This window comes from Prionailurus viverrinus, chromosome B3 (assembly GCF_022837055.1).
Source record: "Prionailurus viverrinus isolate Anna chromosome B3, UM_Priviv_1.0, whole genome shotgun sequence".
Taxonomy (NCBI): domain Eukaryota; kingdom Metazoa; phylum Chordata; class Mammalia; order Carnivora; family Felidae; genus Prionailurus; species Prionailurus viverrinus.
In genome coordinates, this window is record NC_062566.1 from 117,660,452 (window position 1) to 117,680,223 (window position 19,772).

Below are 19,772 nucleotides of genomic sequence, written 5' to 3' on the forward strand. Positions count from 1 at the left end.
GTTTTTGTATGTGTATTATATTTCATGAAGTTAATAAAGGCTATAAAACAACAACAAAAAAGGGCTCGTATGCTGAAACAGATGCCAGCTCCCAGTGGAATGGATATAACAGAGTTGATTTCAAGAACCTCGAAATGAAGAGGGGATCCTCTCTCTGTAGCCCAGAAAAAATAGGAAAGCCATATTTCCATCCTGCGAGGATCCACCTGGATGGTCTTTAGCCTTAATATCAACATGATGACTCAAGTATTCTTATCGACCTAATCTTGCAGGGCCTCAGCCAGACTCAAGACAGAATTGAGGTGAATCTGCACAGGCTTCCAACACTCAGATCTGACTGGTCATGCTCAAGCTTATTTCAGTTCTAGAGACCCCTCCCTCTCAAATGCCTCCAGAGTTCCAGCACAACAGAGGTGCTTCCTTTGTGACATCATCAACATCTGCCTCTGACCGGGCCGCCAGAAGTTTCTAATATTGGTAATTGGTAGGGCTGTTGGTGGTGGATGAAAGTGACCTCCCACCCGTCATGAATTTCCCGTCATGAATTTCCCCTCTTCTGGGAGAGAAGTACTAGTAAAAGAGGCTGCTACTAGCTAAGAGCATCTACCTGGTGGGGCGTTGGTGAGTGGGGCTCCAGCCTGAGGCTAAGGGGAGGGGAGGGCAGGGAGGCCAGGCTGTGCCAGCACAGGGGAGGCCTAGATTCTCTGCTATGGAGGGCCAAATTGTTATTGGGACCTGGCTTCTCTACTCTGGCCCCACCAACCTAGGGAATGCCAGCTTCCAATGAGGGGTTTTTGCTATGTTTCTGGACTGAAGTCTGAGACCTTATTCTATCTTGAAATCTACAACCTTATGTCTGGTTAGATGGAAGACACTGGGAAAATAGTTTTCCCCAGTGCTCCTCTGCCTTCTGCACAGGAAAGCAAATTCCTTTCTCTTCAGAAAAGCAGATTAGAGTGTGTGACAGAAACCCAAGTTCCAAAAATGGACTCACATTCTCAGAGAGCTTTGATTTGGTCCTTGGGGACAGGGGATACCCTAGAGTATCTTGATTGTCACTTACAGTGTGAATAGTGATGTGGTTCTGCCTTAAAATGAGTTTACATTCTGGGTCTTATAGCAAAATCTGTGGAGTCTCGTGCCCATCACCTCTGGACCCACTGCCCCCCTCCCCTGCTTACTCCCTCATAGTCTTATCTAGCACCCAGCAGTCTTAAACTCACACCAGGCCTGGGGTGATGGGGACTCTAGTATAGCTTTCCTGCCTTGAAGCCTAAAACCAGTAGAGTCAAACTAATTAAAAACAGGCAGTGAGCACACCTAGATGACTCTTTCCTGGGTCTCCCACCTTTTTCCTGTCATTTCGAGTTTTCCTGAACATCTCATCAGGTCAGTGCAGAAAGGCCATGAACAGTTGTGTAGATTGTGTAGTTGCGTTTGTTTTTAGCAATTACATTCGATTCTGCCATTGAAATCCTTGTGCATGTAGGCCTTTATCAGGGGAATGTTTCGGATGCAATGATCTCTAGACAACAGTGGGGAGGTCCCAGAGTCACCATGAGTCCATAACACTCTGGTGAGGGCTATGTGCTTGCACCCCTTCATGAGAATGGTGAAGGACCTCAGGAAATGTCACTGATTAATAATCCAAATCAGTAAGACCTTGCTAAACTCAGGGATATAAGATAAGATAACACAGACTTCACCCCCATTGCCATTAAGAAGTATTTATTGAGTCAGGGCACTGTGCTAGATACTAGGAATAAAAAGATAAAAAAGATATAATCTGACCTATAATCTAGTGGGAGAGAATGTAAGTATCAAAAATCAAAATTCCTGCTTTCTGACTCTTAAAGAAAATTATCATTTTAGATGGCTGAATTTTCTGGATGCTGAAGGTTCCAACCATTAAGCATATATTTTATTTTATGTTAACCATTTTTTATTAGAAATACTTTCTAGGGGCACCTGGATGGCTCAGCTGGTTAAGCATCTGACTTCGGCTCAGATTGTGATCTCATGGTTCATGAGTTTGAGCCCACATCAGGCTCTTTGCTGTCGGTGTGGGGCCCACTTAAGATCCTCTGTCCCCCTCTCTCTGCCCCTCCCCTGCTTTCTCTCTCAAAAATACATACACATTAAAAATAAAAAGAAATACTTTCTAAATAGACCATTGCTTCCATTTTAAAATAAAACATTTGCTCAGAACTAATCTTCCCTAATGATTCAGCACATTTCCAACACTACCCTATAATACAAGGATGTCCCCAGGCCTCTTGGAGCAACCCTGAACTAAATGACTTTGTTTCACAGTTGTTCTATGTCCTCTTACTCTTGCTTTCACTGTGCTTGCTTTTTTATGAGTCCTTTCTTCTTCCTGCCCCTCCGCTGTGGGCTTGAAAATCAGGAGACTAGGTTTATCAGTTAAGCTATTGGTTCAGCTGTTGTCACAGAGACAACAGTCTCTGTGGTCAGCAGTCCAGGGCTCTTCTCTTCCGGGTCATCATGAAACAGGTTCTTAGTGTCTGATTGACTGACCAACCCTAGGATGTTGCTCTTGTCAGCTTCATCAAAGCTGCCCCCCCCCCACCTCCATCCCCACGCCCATGGCCCAGTCTATGCAAGGGGAAAGAGGAAGCTGGGAGCAGGCAGCTTCCTTTTAAGAATGTCCAGAAGTGAAACAAAGCACATTCACTCATATCTCATTGGCTAGAACTTAGTCCCATTGCTGCTCCTGGCTGCAAGGGAGGCTGGGATATGTAGTCTCTGGCAGGGGAGCCATGAATGCAAGTTTTAATCTTGAAAGCTCTAGTGCTAAAAGGAAATGGGAAGGAGAGATTATAAGGGGGTCCTTGGCAGTCTCTGCTACACTGGGTCTGTTAAAATTGTGTGTAGAGTAAATGTAGGTGGGCTCTCATTGAAGATACAAGGTGCTTTTCTGCACAGAGAGCACCCAATGTTGACAGTTTGATGGTTCCAACCCCAACTGTTTGGGTTGCTCAGAGGCCCTTGGTTTCTTTGCTATTGTTCTGGATTATGTCTCCAGACAAGCTGCTGGACGTTAACAAAGCAATCATAAAGACAATAGGATAACAGTTATTGTCTTTCAGGGAGCACCTACCTCAATCCACATGACGGCATGAAAAATGTTCTCAGCATCCACGGTTTGGAAACACCTCTCCTTCAAACGCCTCCCAAATCCACAAAGTCTCAGCTATTCATTCTTATCCACCTTTACTGAGTACCTTCTACTGGCTTGACACTCATCTAGGAGGTTGGTGTTCAATTGGTTAGGACATTGGGGTCATCTCTTTGATTGTATCACACACAGGCCATGTGGCATTTTCCTGGGTCCTCCTTCCTCCTCTTTGCGGGTATATCCGTAACGCCTTCCAGGTCTTGGGTCTTATTAGTCTTATCCCTTGCTTCTGCTCAAAAACTTTCCATAGCTCCCTTTGGCCTAAGTAAAGTCCAAACTTCTGTGCCTTGTCTTGGAGGTCTTTGAAGACCTGCTTCCAGCCTTCCATTCTGGCCTCAGCTCCCACCAGAGGGCATGTCCAGGGTCAGGCTCATCTAGGGAGGCCGGTTGCACCGATTCTGTTTGGGTGGCACCTTGGTGAAGGGGTTGGAGAGCTGAAACAGCTCTTGGTCTGGGCTAGAATACCCACAACTCTGTTTCCTCACAGGACACTTGGTCCAGGATGCCTGGGAATTTCAGTGTAGGCTCTTCCTTTCTTTTCATCTGGGTCTTTCTGACACTGACTCAAGTCTTCTGTATGTGAAAAACTGAGTTAAGCACCTTCCAGGCACTTTATACTCCTAGCCGCTCTATGGGAGTAGGTACTATTATGGGGCTCCTTTGATTTGTGTCCGGGCACCTCTCTGACAGATGGGGAAGTTAATCTCAGCGTGGTTAAGTAACTTGCACAAGGTCACAGAGAGAGTAAGAGACAAAGCTCAGCTCTGAACTAAGGTTCAACTGGGTCTGAAAACCATGTTTTTTCCCACTTAACACAGGACCTTTCTAAAGGAACAGCTATTAGCCTCATTACGCAAGACGCTTAGTCCTTCCACCCTGGGGTCAAGACACTAGATCTGTGATGAGGAAGCAGAGAAAAGAGAGGGCAGGCTTTTCTTTCTGCACCAGCATCATAACAATGGCAACAACTATTACTCTTCACTGAGCACCTGTTCTGTACACAGTATCTCATGTCGTCCACACAACCAGCCTTTAAGGTTATTATTATTTCCCTCATTTTATATGTGTAGAGAGTGATGCTCAGAGAGGTTAAGCCCCATATTTAGATTCGAATCCAGGAAGCTAGGCCTCTTCAACACTGCTCTTGGATTTATCGGGGTTAATCTTTGTTCCCACCAGCCCTTATCCTAGAAGCGGTACCAGAAGTGTTAGGGCCAGAGAGGCCTTAGACTCCCGCTAGTCCAGCCCTCTCAGGATTACAGTTGAGAGGGGAAAACAAAGTCAGAGGGACTGAGTGAGCTACCCAAGGTCACACAGCACACTAACACCTGAGCCTGGGCCTGGACCCCAGCCCCTGATGCCCTGTTGACACTGCACAGTAGACGTCCCAAAGCCTTCCTGTCCCATAAATGAAAAACGGATGAATGAGTGAGTGAAGAAATGGATAGATGTTGAGAGAATCTGTCTAGTGGCTCACTTTGGATTTTCACAGGGTGGCTGGGTAAGAAGAAGCAAGTTGTGAGGTGGGGAGTAGGTGCGTGGCTGGGAAGGACATAGCCAAGGTGCGCCAGTCTGGGAGGGGGCCATTGTGCAGCGTGTTAGGGGTAACCAGTCCATGGAAGCACAGCTACCCTCCCTCCAGCATCCCTCCACCCTTGTATTCAACTGCTTCCTCTATGGCCTTCTCTGCCTGTTGCCAGCAAGTCCTACCAAGCAATATCTTAGTGTCATAAAACTGGGGAGAGTCCCTTTCAGAGACTGGTCCGCAGCCCTCCTCACCCATTAGCTATTGCTCTGAAAGCACCCATAACGGATAATGTCTATTAAGTTAATGTGCCTGAGCCCCTGCCTGGGCAAGTGAGGGCCACGTTCACTGTTACCCCTCCCTCTGTATACCGATCTTTAGGGATTCAAACACTGGTATCTGCCTCCAGGCCCCCTAAGCAGTTGTCTCCAGCAGAGTAGCCAGGACTTGGATGAAACTGGAGACATGCAGGACTGTGGCATGTGGAGCCACACTGGAAATGTCGAGCCCACCACCCACCACTGGTGTCGACCACCACCAAGGTCGAGCACACTGGAAATGACCCAGCCCATTCCTTTTGGGTCTCTAGGCAGGGCTGTGGCCAATCTGTAGACCTCTCCTTTGCTGGGGAAGGAGGCAGAACTGGGTACCAGGCACTGGGCACCAGGAGCTGGTCCCTGGGCGGGGCAGAACCCTGCTACCTTTGTGTGGCTGTGCATCTTTTCTGGCTTTGGCTGGCATCCGTGGGGAGGGGAACAAGCCTCGGAGGAGAGCCTGGAGTGGCGGTGAGGTGGTAGGGTGGGCCGAGAGCAGCGAGACGGCTGGCTGCCGAGGCCCAGGGCAACAGAGGGTGCTGGAGCCATTGCAGCAAGGGACCGGCAGCCTTGTGCGTTTGCAATGGTAATTTGCAGATGGTTCCTGGTAGCTACAGGGTCTCTGAGGCGGAGCCTGGGGCTTCGTATAAAATAATCCAGCCTGGGTTCCCCCGTGGGTCAGAGCAGTCTTGGGGCGGAGCCAAGGTTGGCTCCTGCCGGGGAGGAGCCGGGATGCCGCTCCCGCGGTGATGCAGAGGGGAATTTGCTGACAGTCCCTTGCCAGGTGGGGCTGGCTTCACCAGGCCCGCGACGAGGACCGGCTGGCTGTCTCCTCCCAGGTAAGGAGCGTGTTGCCTGTCACCGTGTCCCGGCGGCCCGTGCACCCTGCCTGGGGCTGGGTCGTGACGCTCAGGGCGCAGATGTGGTGAGCACGCTGGTGGTACGAGCCAGGAGTGCTCCGGCCGGGAGAAGGGGCGCAGAATCCGGGTCCTGGACAGGGGAGGGGGTGGGGAGGGACTGCTTGCCCTCAGCTTTCCGGGACCTCGGACTGGGAGGGGTGGGGGTGGGGGAGACTGCGCCACACTCCCTTGCCATGCAGGCTGTCTGCCGGCCTGGACCCAGGGAAAGGTGGAATGAGCCGCGTATCCGGGAGGGCCGTGGCTTGGTCGACCATCTTCACTGGGTTGGGGGGAGGGTGGGGCAGGAGGTACCCCCCTCCCCCGCCCCCGCTGCCGCCGCCGCCGCCGCCGCCGCCTGCATTACAGCCAGGTGGGGCTGCCTCTCTGGATCACCCCCACCCAGGGATTCCCCGGGGCTGTGCCGCCCACTGGCTGGGCTGGGAGCGGTGTGCGCTTCCCCCGCAGTCTACTTCACCGTTATGAGTTATGACAGCGTCACTGCTGCGCGGCCGGGTGGAGGTCTCATTCTGTGCTGGTGGGCTGGGCTCCTGGGCCCGGGAGTAGAGGGTGCCACCTTATATTCTTCCAAAGAAAGGTTCTTGCCTCCATCCTTATCTTGGCCTGGAGAGAGGAGCTTCGGATTTGGACGATGGACCTGGGGAAACTGAGGCCTGGGGTGCTGTGGCTTCACCAAGGTCACTTAGCAGGTCCTACAGCTGGCCTCCCAGGCACTGCCTTGATCTGATGTCCTCTGGAGGGGCAGGGGCCAGTCTTGCTCTCTAGATCTCTGGTCCAATTTGGGGAGCACCGCCCCACCCCAGCGCCCCCCTTGCCCCATCCCTGAGAATGGAGGAGGTTGCAACTTCTGTATGGGGCTTGGGGTGTTCTGGGTGTGAACAGCGCAGGGATAAGAATTGTCCGGGGACAGGAGAAAATTACTCCCAAAAAACGTTCATCTGAGCAGACCGAACTGTGGGCCTCTACTATCCTCGTGGGTTCAGGGAGAGGAGAGTTGGCTTGTGGGAGAGGAAGGCCCGAGGGGGCAACCCGGTTCCGGCTTTAGTCTCTGTACCGGCCTTGATGAAAACCTGCACGTTCCCAGGCCGCAGTGGGAAGGACAGGGGATGAAGAGATGGACTTTTTCTCCTTTGATGGCCTGTGTCTCACTGGAGAAGAGGCCGGGGAACCATGTTGGTAAGATGGCCTTCTCCCTACGCCACCCTCTGTGGTGTAGCATCCCACCCTTGGCCTCTCCCCAGCTCCTGTCCCCGGGAGAAATGGATGGGCTGCTGTTGGATCTGTGGCTCTTGGAAGTGAGCTTTTCCCAAATTCATCTTGTCTTCCTTCTGCCTGAGGCAGATGACTTTCTCTGGGGGAAAACTGAGGTAGGGGGAGAGCTGTGTTTTATTTCAGAGCTGGAGCCAGCCAGCACCATGGTGCAGGTGAGGAAACCGAGGCACAGAGGGTGCAGCGAGTTGCTTCAGGTCTCTCACCTACACGCAGGTCTCTTACTCCCTGGCCCACCACAGGGCTGTGGATGAGGCCCCTTGCTCTCTCCTCTGGTCCCCCAGCCCCTAGCCCTGGTAGGGTGAGGCTGTGAGTACCTCCTAAGGGGTGAAGGGGGGGTGTCAGGGAGAGGGGACAGCTTCAGCACTTTTTCCTTTACGAGATGTTTTCAAGTTACTTGGAAAAGAAGCAGCTAGAAGAGCCAAAGTCACTTGGTTGCCTTCCCATCGTGCCCCCACAGGAAAGACACCATTTCTCTGGGCCTCTGGAGCCAAGTGCAGCTATCCCGCCTGCCCTGGTACCAGCAGCTGTGGTCACCCCTGGGAGATGACCCGCGGGGCCAGTGCCTTCAGTTACTTCTCATCACAGGAAGGGAGTTTCTGCCCAACCCAGCCTTATTCTGCGTGAAAGGGAGTTACCTTGTGCCTGGCTCATGAGTTGCTGCTCTTTGAATACACTATCTGAGCACAGGACCCCTGAAGCTGGCCCCTGGTGATTCTGCCTTGGGCTACCTGATGATCAATCGCCAGCAATCACTGGGACGACCTGTGGGAAGGGATGATGTTCCCAGTAAACCGGATCAGAACTAGCTGTCCATGGGGTGATGGTACAATACCAGAGAGAGAAGAGGACCCGCCATGCATTGGATGCTCGGAGGGTCCTTTCCAGCCCTTCACCAGGAGGAAGGCCACTGATCCATAGTCCTGGGAAGCTGGTGGTGTGTCCTTCCTGGTTAGCAGAGGCAGGGGCAGGCTGCAGAGAGGTTCCTGGCTCGTGGCAGAAGAACCACTAGCAGAGGAGCATGGCACCTGGTTCTGGACCAGAGTCCCTGTTGGCTGGCGCTCTGCCCTTGGTTTTCCTACCTGACAACTGGGCATGAAAACACTTTCCCCAGTTGGGTGGGAGGGCTCTGGAAACATGTCAAGCATTTATTACGGATGGGTGGTGTTATTCCTGGAGTCTGTGGTATAGATTGGAGCTATCTGTTTCCAGCCCCTATGGGGAAAACGTGGCTGTTTCCTCTGTGGAGGGCGCCCTCTCCCCCGTGGCCAGTCGAAGCCACCCTTCTAAGGCCTGGAAGGCAGGCCATTCCTCCCCAACGTACCTCAAGTTGTGTTTTGGCCCTTGAAGGCTCCATTCCCCTTCCTCGACTGCCTGTGCTATTTAACAGGATTCCCATGCACTAAAATGCTGGTGACTGGTGGCACAGTGGACCTTGCTGCCGGCCGGTATCTTCCCCACTGACTCTCACATCCCAGAGACTCTCAGCTCTGCTTCCTCCTGGGAAGCAGCTGGTGGAAGAACTGTGGAGATAATAGGCATAAGAGCTCTTTGCACACAGCGTCCAGGGTGTGAGAGTCCACGGGGGGCCTTCAGGGCCTTGGGTAGGCTCGCTCTGGGACCCGCCGTAATGAAAGCACTCTGAGGAAGTGAGATCAGCAGCTTTTAGTGCACTGTGTTGCCTGTGACGGGGGCCCGTGTCCTCTCCTCCTCTCTCTCCTGGGAGAGACTGGTTTTCCTGGCTTACTCACGCCAGCACGGGTGGTGTGGACCGGACTCCTTGTTCTTGCCATGAGTTGGCGGGTGGAACTGGTGCAAAATAGGGTCCCAGGGGGAGCTGAGATGAGAACCTGGGCAGCTCATGAGGTACCGTGTGTGTCCTTGTTCTAGATTTGTCTAGACGGCCATGGGCAAACCAAGGGTGGCCCTTCAGAAGAGCACCCGTTAGCCAGAGCTCTGTGTCCCGTGTTTCTAGGGAACGGAATGCAACCGAGCCTCCATGTTCCTTCCCAGCACCCTGTGGCTGGTACTGAAGCATGCAGAGGCAGGGTTGGGTGGGGGTGGAGGGGATGCCCGCTTTCACCTCCTGCCTGCTCCTGGTGATTCGTCATGTTCTGAAAGGGAACTGAAGCCTGGACCCGCTTGCAGAACCAGGATCCAAGTGTCCTGGGCTCCCACTGTCTGTTTTTCCCACCCTTTCACTCTGCTGTCTTGCATGAACACCCTCAAGACGGGGTCAGAAGAGCTGGGCTGGGGGTGGCTGAGGTAGGGCACGGCCCTGTGCCTGCAGACCCCTGTTCATGCCAAGCCAGGGCTCTGGCATCCAGAGGACCAGGGGCGGAGGGGCCAGGCCAGCCTCCAGTGGGAAGCCAGACGAGTGCTCCCTTCACCGAATGGCCTCGGCAAGGAAGGCGGCCCTGGAGACAGGAGGCCGCTCTGCACTCTGGCTGAGTCTCCTCAGATTGTGCCCGCCAGAGGGATGCTGGCCTCAGGCCATGAGATCCTGTCAAAAGAGGAAGGCGTCCTGAGGTCTTTGGAGATACAGATGAGCAAGATGGCCGGTTGGCAGGGGTATGGCTCTTGGTTGCTTTTTGATGTGGAGGTCTCATCACCTCAGGCATCTGAATGGCAATGATTTGACAATAGGCTGGAAATGCTTCAGAGGTCAGCTGAGCCCCATGGGGAAACCGGCTGCTTTGTCGGGGGGCATGGGAGCACGAGAACGAGGCACACAGAGACATCTTGTCCAGGGGGCACTTGGGAGCTGAGTTTCCACCTGCTTCATTATCTGCTCGCTTCACCTCTGTGTTCACAGCGAAGTGAAATAGTCCCTACTGCAAAGGGCCAGCTGGAGGATGAATGGCCATAAGGAGAAAGGTGCACGTGCCTGCACGTGCCTAGTGACCGGGAGCCCCCTTCTTCCCGTGTGCTCCCCCTTTACCTGCTCAGTGGTGGGTTGCCCAGGGACTCTGGGCTGGCTGGCCAAGCTTTGGTGACAGTGCTGATCAACAGTGTTGACTGCCTCTGGCACTGTTTGAACTGAGATGTCCCCTCCAAAAGAGCTGGCAGACGGGGAGGTCTTCTCAGAAGCAGAGGTGTGTGTGGGGTGTGGGGGGCAGGCGTGGGGAATGTCTGTCCTTCGGTACCGCAGACAAGCTGTTGTTGGGCCCAGGATCCCTTCTGAGCTGGGACCTCGTGTGCGCAGGCCTGCAAACTGGGCCAGGCTTTGCGGAGAGCTTCTCAGGCAACGGAGCAACAGCCTGAACCACGTCCCCGCTCTGAGGTCCTGGTGCCACTCAGTGACTTCACATTCCTCGTTACTCCTTTTAATCCTCTGCATGCCCCGGGGGAGGGGCAGAGCAGGTGTGAGGAGCCCACTTGACAGATGAGAACACTGAGGCTCAGAGAGGTTTTAATGGCCACAACTGCACACACCCACACGTAGGCACAAAAGCGCCGAACCCAAAGTGGCTCCAGGCCAGTCTGACTCCAGCGGAGTGTCTCTTCTCCCCAGAGCACAGCCGGCACGTCCTCCGGTCACCTGCTATTTGCTGCTGCTCATGGTTTTGCTGAAGTAGCTTAAGACAAAAGGACTTGGAAGTGAAGGTCGTGCGTTTCTCCCCTTCCCCTCCACTCCGGGCAGGGTGCCCAGAGCTGGGCTCTGCTGAAGGACAGCAGGGGAAATGGAAGAACGGGAGGCCCTCTCCACCCTCCCCTCATGCCCCGGGACACACAGTGGGCTTGGTCAGAGGGGCTGAGTGAGGCAGGGAGAGCAGATTCAGTTTCCTGTCTTCCTGGAGGCTCTCCCCAGCCCCCTGGCCTGGGGAACCGGCATGGACCAGCCCGGATAGAGGGGACAGGAAGCCATGGCCTGGGCTCCCAGAGCTGCAGAGTGGAGGAGGCGGAGGGGCCCAAGTCCCAGTGCTGTCCTGTGGGTCTGGGGAGGAAGTCCAGGTCTGGTGGCCTGATCTGTCCCCAGAGACAGAGGAGGGAGAGAGGTTGGGTGGAGCAAGCCTGTTCCAGGGCCTGGGTATCACAGCTATATGCCTGCTTATCAGGGGAATCATCTTTGAGCCCAGCTCTGACCTAGTCACTTTTTTTTTTTTTTACATTTATTTATTTTGAGAGAGAGAGAGAGAGAGTGTGTGTGTGCTGAAGGAGCAGAGAGGGAGGGAGAAAGAGAATCACAAGCAGGCTCAGCGCGGAGTGGATGCCGGCTCGAACTCACAAACTGTGAGATCATGACCTAGGATGAAATTGAGAGTCAGACACTTGACCGATTGAACCCAAGCTCCCCTGACCTAGTCACTTCTTACTGGCTCCCAGGAGCCTGCCATTGAAGATTGAGCTTGGATTAAACCCAAATCACCTTTCTCTGCCTGCCCTACTGCTTCCTTCCCCCTTCCCACACACTCTGCTCTGGCTCAGACTCTCTTCCTGTGCAGGGTAGAGGATGGCTCCGATCACCTTGAAGATTACCAAATACACACACTTGGCTTTGTACCCCTCCTCCCCACTCCCGCTCACCCAGCTCAGCTAAGAACCACCCACCCTGGCAAATCAAAGCTTCCACCCACCCCCTCCTCCCAGCCCAGTCCTTGGCCTCATCCCCATCCTTATCTGGTCAGGCCCCCCCTGCCCTTCAAAGTCCAGCTCGAATGCCACTGCCTCCATGAAGCCTTCACTGGATCCCAGCCAGGGCCAGTCTCATGGCCTTTAATGCACTTGTCCCATTAGAGTCCGTCTCTTGTGCTAGACAGTGAGCTCACCCTTTCATTTGTCAAGCATTCATTGAGTGCCAGCCAGGCACACACATGCCCTCCGGTAACTCGTGGGGAGGGGGCAGGTAGGCAAGTCAACCGATAATGACGACAGCTGCAGAAATGCTGTAATAATGGCAGGACAAGGCACCAGGGGACATTTTGGCAATGGCATTTAAAGCTGAAAATGTACACACTTGATGGCCAACAGTGTTGCATCTAGGTGTATTATTACCTAGAGAAATTCACATGTGTGCGTGAGGAGACAGTCCCAAGGACATCTAGGGCAGCGATGTTGGAAACACAAAAGAGGTCTCTACCTCAGTATCTTCAATAATGCAGTAGACAACTACAACTGTGATGTTAGGCAGCAGTTAAAATATATGTAATTGGGGACTTTTATGTTTTGTAACTTATACCACAATAAATACACACAACTATCTGTGTTAACACAAGTACATCTGAAACAATATTGCAATAAATAAGAAATTGCAGAATAATGCCGTTCATGAACATTTAATTTTAATGGAAATAACACTATTTACGATTTATGGATACAAACATGTTGCAGTATTCACACTTGTGGTCTTTGGCAAGGGAAAGAAGGAACTGGTGCTGGCGGGTAGAAGGAAGGACTTTTAATTCGTCAGTAATGCTGCTTTGAACAAACAAGATCTGAAGCAAAAATGATAGAATGTTACCATTGGTTAATTCCATTGGTTTTATTCTTTTAACTTTCTGTGTTTAAAATTTTTCAAAATTAGGGATGCCTGGCTGGCTTAGCAGGAGAAAAGTGTGACTCTTGATCTCCGGGTTGTGAGTCTGAGCCCCACCTTGGATGCAGAGATTAATTTAAAAAAATAAAGTCTTTTAAAAAAATGTCAAAAATTAAAAAAAAAAAAAAAAGTAATCTTGAATGTCAGAGGAAAGGCGTCAGCTTTTCCCAGGGAAGCCAGGAAAGGTTCCAAGAGGAGGTGACAGCTGGGCATTGAAGGTAGGGTGGGGGTTGTCAGGTTCTACCAGGTATGGGGACTTGTGACAAGGAGATGCAGAGTGTTCAAGGACAGGGTATGTGTGCATGGGCTGTCTGTACTTTTTAAATGTTTATTTATTTAAGGAGAGAGAGAGAGAGCACGGGGGAGGGGCAGAGAGAGAAAGAGAAAGAGAGAATCCCAAGCAGAATCCTTGCTGTCAGGGCAGTTCATGACCTGAGCCAAAATCAAGAGTCGGATGCTCAACTGACTGAGCCACCCAGGCGCCCCTCTCTGCACTTTTTAATACTTTTTTTTTTAAGTTTATTTATTTATTTTTGAGAGAGACAGAGAGAGATAGCACAAGCAGGAGAGGGGGGCAGATGATGTGAAATGGGCTCCATGCTGACAGCAGAGAGCCCGATGTGGGGCTCGAACTCATGAACTGGGAGATCATGACCTGAGTCAAAGTCGGGTGCTTAACCAACTGAGCCACTCTCTGTAATTTTTTAAAAATTTTACTTATTTTTTAATTTACATCCAAGTTGGTTAGCATATAGTGCAGCAATGATTTCAGGAGTAGATTCCTTAATGCTCCTTACCCATTTAGGCCATCCCCCCTCCCACAACCCCTCCAGCAATCCTCAGTTTGTTCTGTATATTTAAGAGTCTCTTATGTTTTGTCCCCCTCTCTGTTTTTATATTATTTTTGCTTCCCTTCCTTTATGTTCATCTGTTTTGTATCTTAAATTCCTCATATGAGTGAAGTCATACGATGTTTGTCTTTCTCTGACTAATTTCTCTGTCTTTCTCTGTCTTTCTCTAACTAATTATGCTTAGCATAATACCCTCTAGTTCCATCCACGTAGTTGCAAATGGCAAGATTTCATTCTTTTTGATTGTTGAGTAATACTCCATTGTATATATATATCACATCTTCTTTATCCATTCATCCATTGATGGACATTTGGGCTCCTTCCATACTTTGGCTATTGTCAATAGTACTGCTATAAACATTGGGGTGCATGTGCCCCTTCAAAACAGCACGCCTGTATCCCTTGGATAAATACCTAATAGTATAATTGCTGGGCATAGGGTAGTGCTATATTTAATTTTTTGTGGAACCTCCATACTGTTTTCCAGAGTGGCTACACCAGCTTGCATTCCCACCAGCAGTGCAAAAGAGTTCTTCTTTCTCTGCATCCTCGCTAACACCTGTTGTTGTCTGAGTTGTTAATGTTAGCCATTCTGACAGGCGTGAGGTGGTATCTCATTGTGGTTTTGATTTGTGTTTCCCTGACGATGAGTGATGTGGAGCATTTTTTCAAGTGTCAGTTGGCCATCTGGATGTCTTCTTTGGAGAAGTGTCTATTCATGTCTTTTGCCCATTTCTTCACTAGATTGTTTTTTGGGTGTTGACTATGATAAGTTCTCTATAGATTTTGGATACTAACCCTTTATCTGATATGTCATTTGCAAATATCTTCTCCCATTCCCTGGTTGCCTTTTAGTTTTGCTGATTGTTTCCTTTGTTGTGCAGAAGATTTTTATCTTGATGAGGTCCCTGTAGTTCATTTTTGCTTTTGTTTCCCTTGCCTCTGGACACGTGTTGAGTAAGATATTGCTGTGGCCAAGGTCAAAGAGGTTTTTGCCTGCTTTCTCCTGGAGGATTTTGATCATTTCCTGTCTTACATTTAGGGATTTCATCCATTTTGAGTTTCTTTTTGTGTATGGTGTAAGAAAGTGGTCCAGATCCATTTTTCTGCATGTCGCTGTCCAGTTTTCCCAGCACCATTTGCTGAAGAGACTGTCTTTATTCCATTGGATATTCTTTCCTGCTTTGTCAAAGATTAGTTGGCCATATGTTTTGTGGGTCCATTTCTGGGTTCTCTATTCTACTCCATTGATCTGAGTCTCTGTTCTTGTGTCAGTACCATACTGTCTTGATGATTACAGCTTGAAGTCCGGGATTGTGATGCCTCCAGCTTTGGTTTTCTTTTTCAAGATTGCTTTGGCTATTCGGGGTCTTTTCTGGTTCCATACAAATTTTAGGATTATTTGTTCTAGCTCTGTGAAGAACGCTGGTGTTATTTTGATAGGAATCACTCTGCACGTTTTAAATGTTTGTTGAATAACTTGTGTTTGTCAAACTGCCCCTCCCTTCCTCATTCTCGTCCCTGATTCCAGCTCCTGTATTTCTGGGCTGTGTGCATAGTCAGTAGGCTACTGCTTGAACAGCATGTGTCAATTTGGTGATTTTTTTTTAAGTCTAAGTAATCTAATGGGGGTTGGGGAGGAATGAGCCAAATCTATAAAATTGAACATTAAAATGGGGAAATACCCCACTAAGCCAGGGAACAGAGAAAGAATTCTTGGGGGATACTGTCCTAGACTACATGTAAATTCAGCTGAAAACAAGCTGAAACTGATAGTTTTCTGAGAAAATATAAATCACCAGTTTGACCCCAGCAGAAGAACTAACTAGAAAGCCTCAACAGACCAATAATCATGAAGAAAACTGAGTTTTCATAAAATCCCACCCCCAAAAACCTGAGGTTTATCAAACCTTTAAGAAAGGGATGATTCTACATTATTTAAGGGTGACCAACCATACCAGACCATGAGAAGAAGAGGTTCCAAGTTATTCTATGAAGCCAGTGTGACACTGACAAAGAACACAGAAAAAGATAAAAATTACTGGAAAAAATTGAATTTATGAATATTGGTGCAAAATTCATAAATTAATATTAACAAATAGGATCATACAGTGTTATGTTTAAAAAACAAATACACCACAAACAAATATCTTAAACAAAGTAATAGGTCAAAAGAGGTGAAAAATTACATAAACAGCTCCATAAATGCTAAAAAGGCCTTAAAGGCATTTTATGACAAATTCAAAATATGTCCCTGATAGTAACTCTTCTTTTTAAGTGTTTTTATCACGTTATTTTTTTTCATTTTAGTTTATTTCATCATATAAGTGTGCTCTTTAATCTGCATTCTCTATTTCACCCACCCCCCACCTACCTCCCCTTTGATAACCATCAGTTTGTTCTCTATAGTTAAAAGTCTGTTTCTTGGTTTGTCTCCCTTTTCCTTTTGCTCATTTGTTTTGTTTCTTAAATTCCACATATGAGTGAGATCATACAGTATTTTGTCTTTTGCTGACTGATTTATTTAGCTTAGCATAATACTCTCCATCCACATCATTGCAAATGGCAAGATTTCATGCTTTTTATGGCTGAATAATATTCCATTGTGTGTGTGTGTGTATACACACACATAGTATTATATATATATTATTATATATGTATATATACACACACAAATACACAATGTAATATATATAATGGAATACATATATACACACACACACACACACACTGTATATAATGGTATATATTGCAATGGTATATATATAACACAGATATATGTATACATATAAATATACCACATCTTCTTTATCCATTTATCTATGGATGACACTTGGACTGCTTGCATAGTTTGGCTATTGCAAATAACGCTGCAATAAACATAGGGGTACATGTATCCCTTTGAATTAGTGTTTTTGGGTTTTTTGTTTGTTTGTTTTGGTAAATACCAAGTAATGCAATTACTGAATAATAGGGTAGTTCTATTTTTAATTTTTTGAGGAGCCTCCATACTGTTTTCCACAGTAGCTGCACCAGATTGCATTCCCACCAACAATGCAAGAGGGTTCCTTTTTCTCCACATCCTCACCAACACTCTATTGTTGATTTTAGCCATTCTGACAGGTGTGAGGTAATAGCTTAGTGTAGTTTTGATTTGCATTTCCCTGATGATGAGTGATGTTGAGCATCTTTTCATGTGTCTGTTGGCCATCTGTATGTCTTCTTTGGAGAAATGTCTGTTCATGACTTCTAACCTATTTTTTAAATTTGATTATTTGTTTTTGGGGTATTGAGTTCTTCATATATTTTGGATACTAACCCTTTAGTGGATATGTCATTTGCAAATATCTTCCGTAGGTTGCCTTTTAGTTTTGTTGGTTGTTTCCTTTACTGTGCAAAACCTTTTTATCTTTGATGTAGTCCCAGCAGTTTATTTTTGCTTTTATTTCCCTTGCCTCAAAAGATGTATCTTGAAAAATGTTGCTACGGCTGATATCAGAGAAATTACTGCCTGTGCTCTCTTCAAGGATTTTTATGGTTTCAGGTCTCTAATCCATTTTGAATTTATTTTTGTGTATGGTGTAAGAAAGTGGTCCAGTTTCAATCTTTTGCATGTGGCTGTCCGGTTTTTCCAACACCATTTGTTGAAGAGACTACCATTTACCATTGGATATTCGCTTTTCCTTTGCCAAAGTCTAAGTGGCCTTATAATTTTGGGTTTATTTTAGGGGTTTCTGTTCTATTCCATTGATGGATGTGTTTATTTTTGTGCCAGTCCCATACTGTTTTGATTACTTTAGCTTTATAATATAACTTGAAATGTGCAATTGTGATAACTTCAGTTTTGTTTTTCTTTTTTCAAGATTGCTTGGGCTACTCCAGGTCTCAATTTTAACTCTTATTTAATAGGAGTAGATGGATATTCCTTAACATAATTTTATGCATGTGTACGTGTGTGTGTGTGTGTGTGTGTGTGTGTACAGATATACACACATACAAGGGAAAAAGGACCACTATTACCTTGAGCATTCTTTAATACTTCTCTAGAAGTATTAAACAATCCAATACAAATTTTGAAAATAAAAGTTATAAAAGGAGGCCAATTTATCAATTAAAGCTGTAGATGATGAGATTGACCACCTGAAGGAAAAAAGAACAAGATCATCCACTGAAAAACTAGGAGAGATAATAAAAGAATATAGTAAGATGACGGCTAATAAATATTAAAGACAACAATGTATAGCTCTATTACATATAGACTTTAGCGTCTTATGTGATGGAAAGAAGCATTTATAATATCAGTAAAAGTGCTAAACATAATTAGAAGTCAGTCTAAGCAGAGGTGGCAAGAGCAGATTCTTACTACTGCCGTTCACTCCTGGTGCCCCAGCACTTAGAATAGGGCCTGGCAATGGTAATAAATATTTGTCAAGTGGTGGCATGGCTCCCAGATCCATGGAACAGAAGTTTATCCAGACAAAGACCCACGCACGTCTGATAGACAGCAGGGATGACAGTAATCGCTGACACGAAGTGGTTCCCATGTGCCAGGCACAGTAGGACGACCTTCACCTGTAGCCTAGCACGTGACCAGTCCTGGGACACAGTCTGTGCACTCAAGAAGAGTGTGTGTTCTGCAGCCGTTGGGTGGGGTGTCCTGCACCTGTGTGCTGGGACCAGTTGGTCTGTAGTGTTGTGTATATTCAAGTCCTCTGTTTCCTTATTGATCTTCTGTCTGGTTGCTCTGCCCAGTATTGAAAGTGGTTTATTAAAATCTCCTACTGTTACTGAGTTACTCTTTCTCCCTTCCATTCTGTCTGTCTGCTTCACCTATTTGGGTGCTCTGCTGTTAGATGCATATATATTTATAATTATTATAACTTCCTGGAGAATGGACCCTTACATCAATATGTAATATCCTTCTTTGTGTCTTGCTGCAGTGTTGGACTCTTAGTCTACTTTGTCTGATGGAAGTATGGCCACCCCTCCTCTTTTTCAGTTACCATTTGCATACAGGGTCATTCCCCATCCTTTTGCTTGTGGCCCATGTGTGTCCTTACAGCTAGCTGAGGTGAGTCTCTTATAGACAGTGCATACTCACATTTTTCTGCACCTTTTACCTGAAATAACTCACTTAATCTTCACAATAGATGGTGCTATTGTTATTACCATTTTCAGATGAGGAAACCAAGGCACGGGAAGGTTAGGTAACTTCTCTTAGATCCAGTGAAGCTAGAATTTGAACCAGCACTTGACTCAGAGGTCATGCTCTTTGTATCCATCCTACTACATAGTTAAATTGAGATTTTAAATTTAGAAAGAGGGTGACTGGGTGGAGGGAGGGAAGAGATTATTCATATGTGACTTTGGGACAACTATCTAGCCCCTTGGGGGAAAGAAATAAAGCTGGGCCATACTCCTATAGGCCTTACTCCTATAAGGAGTAAGCTATACTCCTTATACCAAAATATATTCTAGAAAAAAAAAAAAGATTAGAAAGAAGGAAAGATTAAAAAGAAAGAAAACCCTAACAGTACTAGTGGTAAACAGGGGCAAATGATTCTTAGGATGCTCTAGTGAGAAATACTTTTCACCACAGAAAAATCTGAAATTTTGTGCAAAAGATGGCATAAATAAAGGAAAAAGAATATGACAGTTTGCAATACACATGACAAAAAGTTAATTCATTGCCTTAGTTTAGAAAAACCTTTTAAAAATCAGTAAGATAAATTGGAAAGGACATAGGCAGTTCACAGAAAAATGCAAAGGCGAGTTAATCAATAAACATGAAGATAATGTCTGCCCTTTCTGATAATTAAAGAATTACACACCGAAACGATAACCATTTTTCAACACTCACCCTGGCAAACTTTAAAACCTTGGTAACGCACACTGTTGTCGAGGTTGGAGGCAACAGGCACTCTCGTGCGTGGCTGGGCAGTTCAAACTGGCTCATCCTCTTTGCAAGACAATTTGGAAACACCTCTCAGAATTTCAGGCCCACCTAAACCTTCGGCTCCTTACCCCTGGGGATTTATCCTCCAGCTAACCTCACACACGTGCACGACGATCATAACCAAAGACGTTTTTTGCAGCTTTGCGCGGCAGAAAGGTAGAAACAACCTAAGCATCCATCGACGAGGATGGATTCACATAAATTA

The 19,772-nt window shown here is 47.5% G+C and overlaps 1 protein-coding gene across 7 annotated transcripts in view; it reads left to right on the top strand.

The window, feature by feature from the left end:
* The first annotated feature begins 494 nt into the window (after positions 1 to 494).
* TMEM63C (transmembrane protein 63C) overlaps positions 495 to 19,772 on the top strand; it is a 71,037-nt gene continuing 51,759 nt past the window's right edge. For 6 of the 7 annotated variants that reach the window (XM_047860954.1, XM_047860958.1, XM_047860956.1 and 3 more), the window contains exon 1: positions 495 to 621. The gene's annotated coding sequence lies outside the window, so the exon portion shown is untranslated. Of the gene's footprint in view, positions 622 to 5,813; positions 5,878 to 19,772 lie in introns of those variants that run through there. The other variant, XM_047860955.1, reaches the window with a different exon arrangement.